The sequence below is a fragment of the Dermacentor andersoni genome, chromosome 1 (genome assembly GCF_023375885.2).
Source record: "Dermacentor andersoni chromosome 1, qqDerAnde1_hic_scaffold, whole genome shotgun sequence".
In the NCBI taxonomy this organism is placed as follows: Eukaryota; Metazoa; Arthropoda; class Arachnida; order Ixodida; family Ixodidae; genus Dermacentor; species Dermacentor andersoni.
This window is the reverse complement of record NC_092814.1, coordinates 350,768,620-350,788,602: the sequence shown is the minus strand read 5'-3', so window position 1 is coordinate 350,788,602 and position 19,983 is coordinate 350,768,620. Positions and strand designations below refer to the sequence as shown.

General features: G+C 42.9%; 1 protein-coding gene across 3 annotated transcripts in view; it reads right to left on the bottom strand.

Annotated features, from left to right (window-relative positions):
• Window positions 1-19,983, bottom strand: part of LOC126516435 (protein zer-1 homolog) — a 145,340-nt gene that overhangs the window by 115,753 nt on the left and 9,604 nt on the right. The gene's annotated exons all lie outside the window — the stretch shown is intronic.

The window sequence follows — 19,983 nt, the reverse complement described above, 5'->3', positions numbered from 1 at the left end:
TGACTGCAGTCAATACAATCAAAGGCACGATTAAATGCCCAACGTTGAACAACACTGAGGAAAATGCATAGCCCCCCCCCATACTGGTATCAGAATCAGCCTAACCACACCTTCACACTGCCCCCGAGATTGTCAAAATATGCAGACTCCTTGAATTTCAAAGAGCCATCAAGTGAACAGTACAATGCCAACACATTGAAAAAGGATTTGACATTTTTAACCTAAATCTCAACAAGATTAATATGCAAGTGGCTGTTTCAAGTGGCACACCTGTCACGTGACGTGCGTCACTGCACATTGGCTATTACAATTGGGCATCATTAAAGAGCGCCTAGTCAGTAAAATTACATACAGAATGGTTCTGCAGCTTCATCACACCGAAAATCAATAAATATGGCTGAGCAATCAGACCACTACGGTTGAAGACACCTTTAAAGGGGTCATGGACACCTTTCTTTCAAAACTGAGCAACATGCTGAAATGAGTGCTACACCTTTCAAGGAATCTATTTCAGAAGAACTTTTTGAAAGGTCCCTAATATAAACACAGATACAGAGAGCACAATGTTTACTTTTCCCATTTCCCCATAAGTCATCGGTTCCTCTCAGCTAATGCAGTGCCACTAGTAATTATGTGCCTGTTGCACCTTTCTTAAAATTTACGAGACTGGTGCCTGCCAAAGGCGCCCAAGAGCAACAAAGGTGTCAAAGCAGGGTGGACTGGATGCATTAAAAACAGTCACTTCGTTCCCTATAAAATTCAGAAGGGTGTGCAAGCACATGCCCAATTTTCTGCCTGTCACATCATACCGAAAAAAAAAAAGCAGGGGACTTGAAAGCTGCAGGAGAGAGCAAGTGATTGATTATGCAATACTGCATAGGTTCCATGTGCATGCTGCATGCAACATGATTGTCAATGTCTGAAAATCAAGAATGTTTTCATACCACATTAAAAAAGTGTGTCAGTGCCCCTTTAAACCGGAACTATCCGTTTTCGAAATTTCTTAGGGTAAAGTGCTTGTAGTGAGACTTGACACCAACAGTACTTGCTGGCACTGGTTGACATGAGTACGGTGGCCTACAAAAGGCTAGATATCTACATACTGTGAGCCCAGTTCAGTGCCAGATACAGTACTGCCATACAACGTTATGTCTGGTGCAGCCACACACACTTCAGCCTTGGAACTTTTGTAATGCACCATATGTATTAAAGCAGTTTTATAGATTTATTAGGAGGTGGTCTGCTTACATTCTTAACATGAGAGATAGATGCCTTTATAACTACGAAAAAAATGCCAAAACACACTAGTTGGACATGCAGCATTACGCATCAAGCTACTCTCTCATCCACATGTTTTTGATAAGAATCATTGTCAAACCACCCTAGGCAACCTTTCAGAAACCATAACATTGACGCACACTCTTCTCCAAAACATGTTCGCGTTCTCGACCACACACGTCACCTATGCTACAGTATAGCGCCTCTTTAATGCAAATGCAATAGTGGTGCATTAGAAAGTATCACCAGGACTCTTATGCTGAACTGGTGTTGAAATACCCACCACATATCAGGAGTGAAACTTCCCCCCAAACATCCAGCACTGCATCACACGGTAACTCCTTTACTCGCTGCTCATGTACAACCTAATTTAACTTGCCCAAGACAGTCCACATCGTATTTCTTCCTGTTGAGAGTCAACAGCCAATTACCCAGCACACACATGTAAGAAATATATTAGGCATGACATATTAGGCCATTACCACTTAAGCTACATAGTTAAAAATTTCGGATAGATACATAATTTTCATGCCCTGGCCAAAGTGCCCTGTGTTAAGAGGAAGCTTTAGCTCAGGAGTAAAGCACTAATATGTCAGTAGGACTTTTGCAAAAGCCTTGTAAACTTTGTAACAAATTCACAGAACATATAAATTATTACATCAAATTTGTCCATTCTGGATGTTCTAACATGCATTTTACAGAACTGCAATATCTGTGCTTGGTGCAGAGTTACAGATTTGTAAACATTGTTCTAGTTTTTTCAAACTTCCAGATTTTCAAGCTTTATAAAATTATTCAAGTCCTAAATCAAAATTCTGCTTTAAAGGGACACTAAAGGCAAATAATAAGTTGACGTGAACTGTTTAAATACCATTCCAGAAACCTCCCAACACTTGTTTCATGCCAAGAAAGGACTTAGCTTACGAGAAAATTGCATCTGAAGGGTCCAAATACCATTTTCAAAATTCAAATCTCCTGCCACCCAACCGGTGGAGTGGTGACGTTGCGTACACCATTACCAGCCTTTGCTGCCGTGGGCGAGTAAAACGGTGCCCGACAGACGGTGGCACCGAGCCAAAACAGAGCAGTGGATTAGCCGCTGCAGCTGCTTTTTGGTCAAGTGGCGTTGACTGTTCGGGCATCCCACAACATAACATGGAAACTGAATTCTCTGCAACATTCAGTTTTGCGAGTTTCGCGAGCCAGCAAAACTAGCGCAGCACTACACGATAACAAAACTACTGAAATGCGAATGCGTGGGCAGCACAGATTAGAGTGAAAATAAAACCTTTCGACCGCCTGCGTCGTTGTCAAGGGTTACTTCAACAAGTTTTTTCTAAAAATAAAATAGAACTGGATAAGTAGAATTAATTTTGTCTTATAGTACAATGACGGTTTTTGCAACGAGTGGTTGAGTACTAGTGAAAGAATTTATATGACAAGTTCTTTCGTCATCGAGCAAGTGCTTGAATATCCTGCGGAAGTCTCCAATCATGTCCTGCATTTACCTCAGTTTCTCGATTATTAAGGCACTCTTCGCGATAATATTGATGCCTTAGAGATTCTCAAGCACTAATCTATCCCTTTAGCTTGACTTAATATTTGCCTTTAGTGTCCCTTTAAACAGTCACTAGAATTTAACTTTCTCTCTCAAATGCAACAAGTTTCATTAAAATCAGTCAAGGGGCTATCTCAGAAAAGCATTTCTGCAGTTTACTCGTATTTTAATAACAGCATTGAAGTTGGGCCTGAGCTAAAACTTCCTCTTAACATTCAAAGATATTTAAAAATGCTCCCTCAGAGTCATGTGTGGATAACATGAACAGGCAAGCCAACTACTGATGGGTCAGGCATGATGCCACATAATCTTCTTGTAATGAGGCAGCAGCGACACACCGCTGACCACTCGAATTTCAAGCTCGTATAGAAAGCACGTATGGAAAACATGGCAAACTGCCACTATCGTACCATGAGCCGTATCACTAGTACAAGATGGTAGCTTGAACACTGGAAACCGAGCTTGCAGCACCTTTCTTCAAAAGTGTGAAACGTGTTATCACATTAAGGGCTTCTCCTCACAAACCTTAAAAAAAAAACTTTTTCAGTGCACCTCGTATGACCACAGTTAAATAATTATTGCCCCTGTCTACACCCTTGCAGCTCTCTCATTCTTATTGTTTGTCATATGCAAGGAGCTAATGCAGAACAATGCCTTTCATGTTACACCTACCAGCTCTGCTATCAGTGTGGCTTCCAAGACCAAACGACACAAATGCCACCACACCGTGACATTGACGAGATTTCTCATGCTTTTGCTTCTTCCAGAAGCACTGCTTGGTCTTGACAGCTAAGAAAATTCGGTCAATGGCCATCTTGTTTTATAAAGATTGTAAAGTGGCAGGGAGTGCATGAAGTTGAAGGAAAGAGCAAGCCATATTTTGAATCAAACTGTAGGTGCCCTGCCACGTGTACAGGAATACTTGGCTCAGACGCCTATGACAGCATTGAATAAGCAACTCGGTAGGTTTATTTACCATGTCCAAAAATGTGTTGGAAAGCCCGTTTATCCCTACAAGTTTAAAACTTTTTCCATGCGGGTGCTATATCACCTGTAGCAAACAAACAGACTCGTCTCCTCCGTTTACCCCCACTATCTACAATAATCCATAACTGAGCAACACAATAACACTTCACACAAGAGCAGCACAGCACTTGAGTGACTTGTGATGTATGTCAACCAAATGAACCAGTATGGTAACTTACAAGCTTCATTGCCTATTATGTGTGGCCAGTTTGCCTAAGTGGCAAACACATCTTTGCTCTTAGTGGTGGGGCGATTCTTATAACTATAATTTCGAATTATAATAAATTGATGAGGCCTAATTAAGAAAAGATTTTGCTCCAGCTACGAAAGAAGTAGCAGAGGGCTCTGGATCAGTTTTGACACAAGGCTCTGCAACATGCCCTTAAATCGAACTACACAGGAAGTTTTGCAATTCCTTTTCCATCAAAATCCGACCCCTGCAGATGGGCATCGAACTTTTGAACTTGCAGTTACTTGCAAAGGATCACACCCACTGCACTACAGTGGAATAGTTTAGGTGTAGTTTCTATTGCAGCTGCCTCTTGCCTCTCAGAAAGTACAACACATGTAGAAGCTACTCAGCTAAAATATTTTACATTTCATCGTTAAGCCCTCACAAATGTTTTCTTAGCAAGTATTCAGCCTGAAACTTACCTCCTGTTGTACAGACAAAACTGATTTAACAACTGATGGAAGGTTTCCACATCTACACCTGGGCCATGAGGGATGCCATGGCAGAAAGCTTTCGATTGATACTGACACCTGAAGGTTCTTTAAAGCACACTTAAACCTGTGCACAAAAATATTTTCACATTCCTTCCCCACTGAAATGAGAGTGTGACAGTTGGGAATCAAGGCTGCAACTTAGGCTAATAACTGCTTGGATCAAGCAATAGAAAACACTTCCATCTCCACACTAATTTTTAATTAATAATTATGGGGTTTTACATGCCAAAACCACTTTGTGATTTTGAGGCACGCCGTAGTGGAGGACTCCGGAAATTTCGACCACCTGGGGATCTTTAACGTGCACCTAAATCTAAGTACACGGGTGTTTTCGCATTTCACCATCTCCACACTACAAATCAGCAAAGGGCAAGTTTACAGGTGGGCGGTGCACGTGAGCAGACAATGTATGTAGAATACATGCAAGGTATGTTTGGTGCAACAACCATGGAGATTTGTTGTTCTGCTGCCGGAGCGACAAGGTTAGCCAACAAATGACCATAGCATACAGTAAAACCTCGTTAATACATAGTTGTTGAGTAATGTGGATCAGGTATGCACTAAGCAATGTACTAATTAACCAACAATGGCAGATGGGCAACTATAGACTTACTAGACAAAAGAATGTGTTAATTCTCACTCAAACGCACATGTAGACAACTTTTATTTGGGTACAGGCAGCAAAAAATCTGGAATTTTCACTTGCCACCATTGTGGCCTTGCTGTGATGATGGCATCCTGAAACTCAGCAATGCCGCGAGCCACTATCTCCATCCACTTCTCTACGAATGCCCTCATGATGGTCAACACACTAGCCACATCAGATAGGGAAGGGCCATCATCCTCGTCATCCATGACAATGTGGAAGCGTTAGAAGCTATGGGAGCTGGGAAACACGTCATGGCTGCCATGTTTTGACTTCACTATCGGTGACGACTGCAGTATGTGCCACGATTTCATTATCTATGGTCTGTGTGCACAAAATTTCGCTTATGCCAGGCTTGTACACGCTGAAAAATGGAGAAAATACTATGCACCAGCTGTTCGGCATGTGTTAAGCGACTACGGCTAAATGGCCAGCCAATACATTAGGTTCAATGGCGACAGGGCGGGGTAGTCATCAGGACTATACTTCAACCGGAATTACTTATTAAGCGGGTACATACTAACGAGGTTTTACTGTGGCAAACAAAGTGCACTTGATACAGTAGCCACTCTTGTTGTCTGCTGGTGAGCAACTGTTTTCCAACGGCACACAAATAATACACAATCAAGGTTACTGCAAAAGGAAACTGTAATCTATATTTTGAGCAGCCAAAATTTGTCACATGATCATAACAGTGGTAGCTAGTCTGTGCTACAGCTGCAACTTTCAACTGAACTCATTCCATGCAACAAAAAATGAGTGCTTCCCTGCTGGAAAAGCATTCTTCACTATTCCCCTGGACCTAGCGAATTTTAGTGTTTACTCGGAACAGCAAGAATTAAGTAAAATGCCTTATATAGTACTGCAGCGTCAATCTAGTAGGCATTATCATCTCATCTGTGCAGCCCTATCAGCAGTTTTTTTTTCTTTTTTCAGTTTCTTTGTTTGTTTTTTTTTGCAATTGGCTCCCTCAAGAACTCTGGCTCAACAACCTCAGCCTGTGTGGGCTGTCGCTGAAACAACTGAGAGATGCGGGTTAAAAAATCTCATGTTTCTTTTCAAAAAATTTTCTTCAAATTTTGACTGAGATATATTACACTTGAACATTAAATTTTCATGTATAAAGATATCAAACCATTTCTTCAATTAGAAGAGTGCGAAAAATTATTCCAATCGAGGCATGGTAGAGGCTTCATTTTTCCATTCATGCTCTACTGATGACAGCCACAAGTTCTGTCTAGATTGTGAGCTTTCGTGATATGACAAAAAGCGAGCACTAGCCCTGGCTAAGCCTACACCAGCTCATTCTAGCACCCAGGCAAAGGCTATGCTTCCTACATATGACAGGCTGACAAGTGGAAGTCATCGTTTCGATGTATTCAGAGCAAACCCCAAAATGTGGCCAAGTCTCTCAACAGCAAGATCTTGCTGATTTGCCCCAAAACAAGATTTGCTTCATACATTGTTGTAGAGACAGCCACTTCTATAGCCATACTGTGGTTCAAAAAAGGCCCCAAAGGCATCAAGAAGGTTCTGGTGTAGTTGGGCATCCTTCCAAATTGGGAGTTGATCGCTCTGAGCAACCAGAGACCACAGGAGAATCAATAGAAACAGCAGACGCTCAATCTTGTACTTGCAGTATAGCAAAGGAAGTCCTGCTGGAAGAAAAAGCTTGCAAGGGTTCTGAGGGTACTATGAGCAGGAAAATTTTCAAGTTTCATACACCTTTCTGGAAACACTGGTGTGCACCGTAGCCAAATTTTATGCAAATTTATCATCTACAACAGTAGCAAGTGCGTTTTAGCAAGCAACTTTCAACCTCATTTCACCCTTTTCTAAATTTTGTGCTGCTTTTACTACTTGTATGTAAAAAATTATTGTACTTAATGCAACTCAATATTAACTAAATTTTGCATGCACATGCACAAGAATGTGTAACATGCAAGTACCCAGGCTATACAATTTTCAGCAATTTGGTCATGAGAATGTTAGAAAAAAAATCATCAATGTTCCTGATAACTACAGTCGGAGATTAAAGAAATTGTTTAAATAATAAAGCAAAAGAAAATTTTTAAACATATGTTTTTAAACTTATTATAGCAATTATGTGTTTCTAAGAAGCAATGTATGCTATTTTATAACATTCACCTAGGCCTGGTCTGAAGCCCAAACCTTTCACAAGAGACTACTTTTCTAGCTTTCGAGGGGCACAGAAAAATAACCAGGTTAAGATATTGAGAAACAAACCATATTTGAAACTCTGGTTCAACAATCTCAGCTGTGTGGGCTGTCACTTTATACTGTGCATAAATTATGTTCAATTAACTTTATCAATAACAAATGGATTTCTGAGGCTTTAAAGCCTTAAAGCATTTTCACAGATGCCTTTTTTATGGTTTAAGCTTCTCTGTGTGTGACCCCAGTTCACATTCTCATCACATTAATTTGTGCATGAAACACTTGCACTAGAGAAGTCTTGATTCGAGACATCCTTCACATCTTGGGTAAAATTAATGTGTCCTTACAATGCTTGCATTAGCAGGTATAAATGGCATAAAGGATTGCAACTCTAGTTATTAAACTGTCCTTGTTTAAGAACACCTTCCTTGTGGTGCAGCTTTCAGAGCAGTACGACTTCATCAGCGCTTATATGTGCGAGCAACCTTGCCTGAATGCTTTGTCCTCACACAAGGTGCTATCTGGGCACTCTTATAACGTTGTTTTATGATTTATCATGTTTGCGCATGGCCAACAGAGTCCCCAATTTTCCCGATTTGAGGTAGGACTTCACTTTCACTAGTAGTGCCTGCTCTTGTCGGAAAGTATTCTAATTCATACTTTTAAGGTCACCTACATATGCTGCGTTTCCAGTCAGGTGGAAACTGTCTCTAGAGTTACACAAACAAAAAAAATCAAATCAAAACATTTCTGCAGGTTGCATAATTTCATAAAATTGTGCTAGTTCATGAATGTCCCTGGCAGCTTGGCATTAAAGTTGGAACTAAGCTAGGAATCCAAAAACAGATGGGGAGGCCACCACAGGTATCTCAGGGAAAACATTTTGGTAGCCAATAAACTCCTCTCATTCGAAATACCTATTTACAGATCCTGTCAGCCCTTACAAAGGGATATTACAGGAGTGGCATAGAAATGTATAATAGTTAGCATTCTGAAAAACAATGCCATCAGATATTTTGCATTCAAATCTAACAAGTGAAGGGGCAAATAGCACCAAATAACAAGCAAATTGTTAGCAAAGAAACGCACCAAGTCACATATAGGCAAAAAAAAATCTATTAGCAGTAACAAATCAGTATGTCAACAATGTGTTTTATGAATGAATCAGCTGATGAGGATGAGACAGCTTCTTCAGACAGAGAATTCTATTCACTGATAGTTCTTGGAAAGAAGCTATACTTAAAACAGTCAGTACGAACGGCAGCAGCACAAATAAACATTGAATGGCGGTGCCTAGAGGTCTCACTATGAAAAAATTCAAATTAGTCCACATATTTTATTTGAACATTATGAATAATAAGATATAGATATTTCAACCTTTCATATTTAGTCCTAGCCTGTAATATAGGTATGCCTGCAAGGATACACAGTTGAGAAGGGGAGTCCGATCGCCGGTATTTACAAATATAAATCTGACAGCTAGACGCTGGATTTCTTCGATTTTTGATGTTTGTAGCAGAGAAAGGATCTCAACCTTTGCATATTCAATTATTGGCCTAATTAGTGTTTTATACGCTAAACATTGTTTCTTTTGTCGCAAAGGGCAAATTACGCTTGAGACACCAGAGTGACTTGCTGGCCTTAGAACCCACATAATCTATGTGATCGTTCCAACGAAGACTTTTTGGGAAAATCAAGCCGAGGTACTCATGCTGCTCAACTCTTTTAAGTTCATAATTATCAATGAAGTAACAGTAGTTTAAAGGATTTTTCTTTCGAGAGACTGTCATAACTACGGTTTTTCGTGGATTTAGCTCCATTTGCCACTCATCATACCATTTTTTTATCTTCTGCAAGTTTTCATGCAAATTTTCCTGGTCAGCTACTGTTTCTACTTTATTGTATATAACGTAGTCATCTGCAAAGCACCTGATTGAAATGTCTATATCATTTGGGAGGTCGTCAATAAATAAAGAAATAAAAGGGCCCAGAACGCCACCTTGGGGTACTCCTGACTTAACAGATGGAACTCGATATTTCATGACTCTAACCTCAACATATTGCTTGCAAGAATAAAACTAAGATGAGAACCAATTTGCAATGGTAGCATTATTAAAGATTAACTCAATTTTCGGTAAGACACTTTATCGAATGTCTTTGAGAAATCCATGAAGATCATATCTGGCTGTCCGCAAAAGTTAATGGTTTCCGAAAGATGGTATAGTAATTCGATGAGCTGAGACGTAGTAGACAAGCCTTGTCGAAAGCAGTGTTGGCACTCAGATAATGAATTGTGCTCATTTGTATAACTTATATAAGATGTTTCATTACAACATGCTCAAGCAGCTTTGAGCAAGTATTCGTAATCGAGACAGGGCGATAATTTGATAAATTGTCTGGACTGCCGCTTTTCAGGATGGGAACCACTTTAGCTTGCTTACAAACCTTGGGGAAAGAACCACTATGAAGCGAAGACCAAAACATTTATGAGAGATATTTTGAATTCCATTCAGTGTACCGGTGCAGAAACTCATTTGGGATGCCATCAGGTCCAGGGCTTTTTTTTAGGTTCAAATTTAGCAAGAGGTTGAGCACACCTCATTCAGAAATTTTGACTTCTGTAAAAGGTAGCCTGTCAGATGGAGACTCAATGCTCGGCATAATACCATTATCTTCTGTGAACACAGGAGCAAAGTATCCGTTGAAACTCTAAGCGGCTGGATACTTCATTGACTGTACCGCTGAGCGAGCATTCGACGATGGGTTTATATATCTCCAAAATTTGTCAGTTGCTTCTCTCAGAAATATCAGGATTGTGATGCAGAAGAACTTTTGTTTGTGTGCCTTCACAAATTGCTTGTGAATTGCTTGCTCAGACATCCAATAGTGGATCGAAGCCGAGTGTTAGGATTATTTTTACAGGGCCGCTATCTTGTACACGTTCGAAAAGCCGACGTTCGATTTCGCCTCACCTAGGTCAACTAATCACAGGGAACCCTGATCATGAGAAGGAAATTCATAGAATAATAAAAATGGGTTGGATCGCATACGGCGGATATTGTACACTGGAAGCTTACCATTATCACTAAAAAGGAAGGTGCACAACCAGTGCATTTAACCAGTGCTGACATATGGGGAAGAGACTTGGAGACTGACAAAGAAGCTTGAGAACAAGTTAAGGACCGCGCAAAGAGCGATGGAACGAAGATTGCTAGGCATAACATTAACAGACAGAAAAAGAGCGGTTTGTATCAGAGAGCAAACGGGTATAGACAATATTCTAATACACATTAAGAGAAAGAAATGTCGCTAGGCAGGTCATGTAATGCGCAGATTAGATAACCACTGGACCATTAGGGTGACAGAATGGGTACCAAGAGAAGGGAAGCGCAGCAGAGGACGGCAGAAGACTAGATGGTGCGACGAAATTAGGAAATTTGCTGGTGCTAGTTGGAATCGGTTGGCACAGGACAGGAGTAATTAGAGATCGCAGGGAGAGGCCTTCGTCCTGCAGTGGACATAAATAGGATGATGATGATGATGATGATGATACACCACCAATGTGGACAGCGTGGCTATTTAAAATTACCTTAACCCATACAGCCTCAATGTCAACTGGAACATGGAGTATAGTAAAATCAATATTACCCCGAATCAATAACGCAACCCTGCCACTTCTATAATCCTGATCTTTCCTAACCATTAGATAAGAATTAGGTGTTACTTCACTATCTAATATGTCTTTATGAAGCCATGTCTCAGTAATCATTATAATGTCCGGTTCATGCTCTAGAATCATTGCTTTGATATCTTCAACCTTATTTAGCACGCTTCTTACATTCACATTCAATATCTTAAAGCTTTCGCTTTCCAAAATTTATGCAGAGTCATTCTGTGAGAGCGCATGACACTCGTATCACTCTTTCATGTGTTCATTCCATGCATAAAGAACATTGTTGACTTTGATTTTGTCATGTACAAGCTTAACCTTGGCTCCCTTTGACCTTTCCTCCTGAGAAGAAGCCCACAGACATTTCCGTATTTCGACGATTCTTTTGGAATAGTCCTCACTGACGCTTATATCCGTTCCCTTAAGCACAGAACAATGACGTAAAAATTCGTTCAGTCAGTCAGCCCCCCTTAATATGATTGGACGGTCTCTTTCAGTCTTTTTATCTAGGCGATGTATTCTTTCAATTGTAGTTATTTTAAGTTTCAAAATGCCAATAAACACATCATTCACCTTTGTTCATCAATATATCTTCAGTTTCTCTCCTGTCTTCTTTTATCCCTCCTATTATCAAGTTATTTCACCTGGACCGATTTTCTAGTTCATCAACCTTCTGGCTGAGAACATTTATTTTCCCGTCTTTTTCGTCAAGACAAGCCTACATTGGCAAGTCGGCTATCTAGAGCATCGAGGTCCTTCAATCATTCATCTGTGGTAGAAAATTGTTATTCATTTGAAGTAAGCTTGCCTCAGAAAGGGCCTACCTTTCCTGAATTTCAGGAAGTTTACACAAGATTACCTTCTGCATTTCAAGAAGTTCCTTAATCATTTCAGCATTAGTAGGCCCAGGATTTTATTCTACATCACCCGATAGCGACAACAACATCCCTGCCAAAGAAAAGCTGTTGGATTGTTCGATGAGGTGTGAGGCATAAATACCATATTGTTTCGTTCTTTAAAATTGTTTCAAGAGGGCCTTTAATACTTCAAGACAAATGTCGGACTAAAGCTATAGAAATGAAAGTTGCACCAAACACACAGCTTGCCACAGAAACCCAAGTTCAAAGTGAGAGGCTGAGTGGCGCCATCATCTAATCTAAAAGTGTCGTCAGTTGTATCTGCCCGAAATGCTTGAAAAATAAATCACATTAGGTTGGACATAACATGCAAGAGGAATGACTACAGGTAAACATCACTGCAAGAAAAGCTACTATGTCCTCTCTACAAAGCCCCAAAATTGCTCTGACACAATATGCCCCTTTCCATGGCAAGTTTCACTCCACTGCTACAGCAAAGTGCAAAGCAAGTGAGTACAGGTTCTCAGCGGACTGTATGTAGAAAAAGTATTGTTACGGGGAGAAGAGAGGTTTAAAATATATTTACAGGGTATTTACAATGCGTCCACTGGCACACAAGGTGTACAAGATGGAAGCCAATCCGCGCAAGCGACATCAGCAAGCGTCATCGTCTTCTGTACTGTCCTCAGCTTCATCTCTGACAGTGCTTGGTAACATGACCCCCGTGGCGAAGGTGCCGTCCTGGTGCTTGCCAGATCATCTGAGTGGTATTGCTCGAGGTGGGCGACATGGATGACATCGGTGGAAGGTTGAGACATGGTGGAATCAAGAGGCATGGTTTCATACGTGACGTCGGTCACTTGGCGCAAAACATGGTACGGGCTAGAATAAGGCGAAATCAACTTTTTGCAAAGGTCAACTCGCCATGACCGTGTCCAAAGAAGGACCATATCACCAGGGTTGAAGTAGGCATCGCAGTGGCAGGCATCATAGAAGCGTCACTGCTTTTCCTGCGAAGCAGTAAGGTGCAGGCATGCAATCTGGCACACCTCAACATCTCTGGAGGTGGCGTCATGGGCGTATCCTGACATGTCAAGAACGGCAGGAAGGAGTGCGTCAAATGGCAGCGTGGTATTTCTTCCGTACAAGAAATAAAACGGAAAATAACCCACAGGGTCATGTCAGGAGGAATTATAGGCAAATATTAAGAAGGGCAGAGTGGCGTCCTAGTCATGATGGTCTGTAGAAACATACACAGTGAGCATGTCTTTGATAGTTCTATTAAGATGCTCTGTGAGGCCGTTCGTCTTAAGGTGGTATGTCATTGTCAAGTTGTGTTTTGTAGCGCAGGAGTGCAAGAGATTTTGAACAACCTTTGATATGAAATAGTGGTTCTGATCTGTGAGGAGCTGTTGAGAAGCACCATGGTGAAGTATAATGTCTTCGAGAAGGAAGTCGGCAGCATCAGTCACATAGCTGGTTGGGAGAGCCCAAGTGATTATGTACCAGGTTGTGTAGTCGGTAGCGACTGCTATCTACTTATTTCCTCAAGCAGATAGCAGGAAATGGCGAAGAAGGTCGAGACTAACCTTAAAGAATGTCTCCGATGGTACGTCGAAGGGTTAAAGGCGGCCAGCTTGGAGTATTGCAGGTTTCTTGTGGCACTGGCATAGCTCATAGAAAGCGACGTAATGGTAGACGGAACGGTAAATACCACGCCAAAATAAGCGATGCCGAACACGGTCATACGTCATAGAGACTCCGAGGTGACCTGCGGTAGGAACATTGTGCAGTTGTGCGAGGACAATTTGATGCATATGTGTGGGAATAACCAAGAGCAGTTCAGAACCATCAAGGTGCATGCTGTAGCATTACAAGATGCCATCCTGCAGCACAAACATACGCAGAGAAGGGGAAGGTATCTCATAAGCCAGCCGGAGAATGAAGTCTCGACAGTAGGAGTTACAGCATTGTTTATCTCCGATATCCTGAAACGCAGTAAGCGACAGCACGCAGGTAGACTCGCAGCTGTCGGGAAGCTCCGGCGGGTCTACTGGATAGCATGACAAGTAATTAGCATCTTCATGCAATTGGCCACTCTTACGCACAACTGTTTATGAGCACTCTTGGAGTCATAGAACCCGCCGACCAAAACATCCAGTAGGATCCTTTTGGGATGAAATCCAGCATAAGGCATGGTCTGTGCCGTGATCGGTGATAACTGTGAATTGCTGGCCGTACTTGTAGGGGCAAAATTCACCCACCGCCTAAACCAGGGCAAGGCACTCGCGTTCAGTAATGGAGTAATTGCACTCTGCTTGGGACAGAAAACTGCTAGTGTACGCAATAACACAGTAACAACATTGCTGGCACTGAGTCAAAACAGCGCCGATTCCATGACCACTGGCATTGGTTCAAACTTCCGTTGGGGAAGTCAGTCAAAATAGGCAAGAACTGGTGGTGAAGTGAGTCGCATGGCAAGCTTAGCGAACACAGTAGCTTGTTCCACACCCAAGACAAAAATTACGTCTTCTTTGAGTTTTGTGAAATAGCATGCAATATTGGCAAAGTGTACAAACTGGCAGAAGTATGAGCAGATGGCCACAAAGCTTTGAACGTTGTTGGCCCAAGGCGGCATGGGCAAATTCTTGACAGTGCGAACTTTCTCGGGATCAGGGCGGACGCCGGAAGAATCGATGAGGTGTCTGAGCCCAGTAAGTTGCCGGCGACAAAAGTGACATTTTGATTAATTGAGCTGAAGCCCAACCTTGCGAAAAACAGAAAGAATTGTCGAAAGAGACTCGAGGTGCATGGCAAAAGTTGGTGAAAAGACAATAACGTCATTGAGGCAGCACAGGCAGATTGACCACTTAAGAGCTGTGAAGAAGAATGTCCATCATACGTTCAAATGCAGCCGGGGCATTATATAACCCACATAGGCAGATAAGGAGGTTCGAGTTCATAACCGATATGTGTGCTCCTGTGTCAATCAGTGCTGTTACAGGTATACCGCACACGTTGAAGAGGTTGTGATGGCCAGGCAGTGTAAGCAGAGGAATTTCAGGTCGGGTCATCATGGCAGGCTCACTTCTCGGATCTGTGCCTGTTAGTTTTCCGAGGAGCGGTGGGAGTAAGAAGGAGACAGAGAGCGACGAGGCAGAGGTGAGAGGGAAAGACGCAGGCGTGGCGAAAGGCAACAGTTTGGTCATGCAGGCAGAGATGTTGAAGCAATGTTTTCTTCTATATGTGTCGGCGAGCAAGGACTACCAGGCTGGCGTGAAGTATTTCAATAGCTGGGCAAAACCTGTGAGTTCCAAGAAATGCTACAATGGCAAGAAATATGTCCAACACGTCCACAGCAAAAGCAGGGAGGCCTGTCATCAGAAGCGTGGCACTCCTCCATGTTTCAATAATGGGGACGAGTGCATGAACTGCATGGTAGAACGGGTACGCCAGATGAGCGGTAGTCAGGTCTGTTGACTGGGCAAAGTGACTGGAGTCCAACGTTGGCCAATTCTTGCTGTACAGTGGTCTGGATAAGGGATATTGTTGCGTGGAAATTGTCTGGGGTGTGAACCTGGGAGTCTAGAGGAACTGGAAAGGCAGCATCAATCTCCCAGCAGATGATGTGCACAATACTGTTGGATGCAGCCGGCACGGGTGGGAGACTGAGGTCCTCGCAAGTAGACATGGCAGCTGTGTTAGGAAGGCGTGAAAAGTGGTGGGCAATGCAATGGCTTTTGGCTTCTTCGAAGTGGCGGCATTCCGCAATAACGTCTTGCAGTGTCGAAGAGTTTTTGAAGACTAGAAGAGTAAACGCGTCACCGCAATCCCTTTGAGGATATGTGCAACCTTTTCCACTTCCGGCATCTTCTCATCTATCTTGCAACAAAGCACAAGCACGTCCTGAATGTAGGTTACATAGAACTTAGTGCAAGTCCGAACTCGACACACAAGGTATTTCTGCACGGCCCGCTGGCGGCCAAGAGGCTTACCAAACAAATCAGCGAGTCAAAAGACAGCAGTGTTGTATATTCTGTCTCTTTAATATACCTAAATAGCTTAACAGAAATGAAGGTACAGGGAGTTAGTAAGGATAAGAAGATAATCCGCAGTAGGAGCCTGATTGACTGCGTTCATCCATCCACCCCCTTCTGCAGATCCTGACCAATCGCATTAGGACACCTGGTTTCATTGCTTACTCACCTCCCTCTCAATCCTCCCTATGGGCAATTTGTATTGTATGAACTGTGGCCTCCACAAGAGAACGTCGTCGAATGTGATGCATGTCTAGTATTATACAGGGTGTCTACCAAGTTGACATTTCCAAATTCCCTGATTTTTCCAGGTTTTCCCTGAGAACCTTTGCAAAATTCCCTGAATGAGCCAGAACTTTGTTTTATGTCAAGACAGGCTGACACCATGCTGCCCGATGCTGTCACTCTCTAGCAAGCATGTTGAAACAAAAAAATGACTTAATCCAATTTGAATAGTAAGCAGCAATATCTATTTTATTTAAAAAGAAAACAGATGGAAGGTGTTAGTAAAATGCACAGCGAAAAAAATGGTAAAGCCCATTCCAAATTAAGTCGAACATTTTCAAATACGAATGAAAAGGAGATGCATACATAAGCAAATATTTTTGAATATGAGCTATTTCTATCAACTGATAGCAAGCTCATTGGTATGAGGCCTGAACTTTTTCACAACTAAGATTCTCTCTCAGCAGCTGGGAAGTCAACCTCAACTGTCCTGACATACTCTCAGCCCGTACACATCTCAGTGTTGCGTTTCACTGCTTTAAAGAGTTTATTTTGGTTTGGATGAGGGACACCTGCATCTCTGTGTCAGCCAACACTTTGTTTTTTGAGCTCAAGCTCCTTCAAAGAGGCGGCGGCACACTTCCTTTCCCGTTAATTCCTTAGTGCGTCGGTCCTTTCTGTTCTCATCCTCCTTCTGCCACGCTTTCACCCCATGGATCATTTGAAGCATCCTCTTGGTCAGTTGTACAGTCAATGTCCCATTTTTCGGACTCCCTAGGGGCTGCAAGAACATCCAAAAAATCTGGCAGTCCACCAAAAAATGGATGCATGTTGTTACCTGCCTTTAAGGGCTAAAATTGCCACAGGCAGGCCCGAAAAATTTCTTAAAGCCTGCCAGTACACTTATTAGGCATATCGGTGCTCGTACTTTGACATGTGACGGGGATGCACGTGTGTATAATTAAGGAATACGTACTGTGTCTCGTGGCAATTGCCCCTTCCCATAGTTGTTATGCTTCACAGCCTAATCTGCTGTATTGAGGCGAAGCTAACTTTCGGAGTCTGGCATTACGCAACGCGCTGTACTCTGCGAGCTTCGAAGCCAATCGCGAGGATTACAAAGGCGGAGTCGGTGCCACTGCTGACAGCGGCGAATTCTTTCAATGAAAAACACGGCACCGCACGGAAAGAAGCTTAATAGCGAACGCAGAAGCAGCTAGGCCTAACGTTGCCGCGGTGGTGACTACGGCTGCCAGCGGATCTGTATGCTAGTGCTGGTTCGAGGCGGCGAGATAAAATGGCGGCGGTGGCTTTGATTAATGCCGTTTCAGACCTGCAGTCAGGGCAATATACATTGACTATACGCCTCATGCACCGGCTATAGAGGCGCCACTGATAGCCACCTAGCAGGCGCTACCAACAGTACGCGCGGGAGCAGTAGCAGACAACCCTTTGCAGCAAGGTTGGCTGAAGTTCGCGGCTGCGATTTCTCCTTTGTTCGGGTGCTGCTTCTGCGGTGACAGCTGTAGGGAAGATGCTGACCTCTGTGGGAGCGGGTATGAACACGATGTTACCGGTGTTTGGGGCAACATGGTCCACATACGTGCCTGGTGCGTCCCGCAGTCAAACGCCATTAACCCCATTTACATGAAGTGGAGCTCGTGTCAACTAGCCGATAAATTTTGTTGAGTAATGCAATCTCCCGATCGCTTTTTTAAATTCTACCCTTGCCGTAATGCTGCTTCTGTACCTCAATAATCAGCACCCGTCGTTAGTGCAGACTTATATCAACAAATCCGCACGGTGCGATGTCTGCACATGCCGTTGTGATTTTTCTGCCGATAAATGCATGTGACATCGCCGAATAAGTGCAGTCGAAGTCGCCTCGAGAAGAGTAATTGCGAATTTATTTATGGAAACGCGTACACTAGTCAACGAAGTCACCAAACGCACGGGTTAATAAAAGCGCGTGTTAGTGCTGTACCGGCGATGCAATTCTGCTGCATACGCCGATGAACTGCCGTTCCCGCTGCAGTTTTTGCTATTTTAAATTCCCCAAGAGAGCTGCTTGGAAACGTACAAGGCTAAAGTCTGACTAACTTCTCAGTACTTTTTTTATATTACTAGAGAGAGGTGCCACATGATATATTTAAAGGCCCAGTCAAAGTAGATAAGCGCTGGCGGCAAGGCCGGGTTTAGTCCTCTGCAGCGTAAGCATAATTAGAAAGAATTCAGTCGAGTACAAAATTCACATGCAAGAAGGGACTACGTTGTGAAATAAACAAATCGCTCGGCATGTTAAGTCTGCTCAGGCAGCATCGAGGTGTGATGACTTCCCAAACGTGGCGCGAACTTTTCAGCGAAAAATGGAACAAAAATACCACATGCAGCAACTATTAGCAATTCTCACCCAGAACTACCTATTTTCTAAACGCATTTCCAAAAAAAAAAAAACACAATATCTAAGATGCCCTCGGGCGAAAAGAATAAAGCTGTTATAGAAGCACTTCCTTGGTATCATTCCGATAAGACACAGCATGATTTATACCCTTTACAAACGAGGCAGGGTGAAAACCTCGCAACTCAAAAGAATCAACAAGAGTTATGCATTGAGCAACTAGCAACAGTTAAACATGTCCGAAGCCACGCATAAAATAGATGTAAAAACATGAAGTGCGTGACAGCTGGTGCGAGGATTTACCGGGCTACATAAAACCAACAATTTCAGTTCTTGCCAGCTTCAGTAGCTTTAACATACAACACAATGCGCTCGTTCAGTCGTGCTGCCTAGCTAGCGCAATGCAGTAAAGCAGAAAACAATATAAGCGGCTAGCGGCACTCCGAACATTAGCGAAATGCCTTTAAACCGCATGCTGCACTGCAGACGAACTTCGTCGCTTACGCGTCTATGATCGAGTGGAAAAAAACACCGACGAGACAAAGGAAAGGATGAGAACAAGAAATTTCCCGCTGAAGCAACAATCCATTTTTGCTACCGTTGCTCCCTCTGATGAGGCTTTACGGGAATTATTAGAACCGTATCGCCGGCACGTTTTCGCCGGTAGTTGAGCCCCCCCCCCTGTAACAATTCTTCGACATTCCTTGAAGCTTTGGCCACACCCCACATGCGAAGGGTGTTGCCTATTTTGCTCTGAAAATGTGAATCAGACAGAGAAGCACTATCAACGACACAACAAACTATGGCACGCGCCTGGCTCCTCTCCCGTGTGTTCCGCACAAGGCCGCCACCAGTGGCGCGTCCATCGGCGTGCACTACGCATATATGGAGGTGGTGGTGGTGCCGCAAAGCCGTGCGAATTATCGGGCATATCTGAAAAATCGGGCGTCTGTAAAATCGGTCGTTAACTACACTGGCAATACATCGTGCGGATGGCACGGCGTCAATGATGATTCTTTGCGATTCCTCTGTTACTGGAGCCAACATTAACACGACTTTCGTTCCCTTTCAATAATGTTACAGCTAATTTTCCCTGATAGAAGCACAATTTCCCCAAGTTTTTCCTGAATATTTCCAGACTATTCAAAATCCCTGAGAACTCCCGGTTGGTAGACACCCTGAGTATACCAAACTACATTTAAACTAGACAGACATTCACAGAAAAGTGGAAACAAAGTGATCAATAGTGGGCGAACAAGGGAAGTCTCAGCCTGAAGCCAATGCTTGGGCAAGGAGACATCATGGCAAGGGGAAGTCACCATCAGGCCCCTGCCGAAATCCCTTCGCCAAAATGTTGGTTACAGGCAGCCGAGGCTTCCCTCAT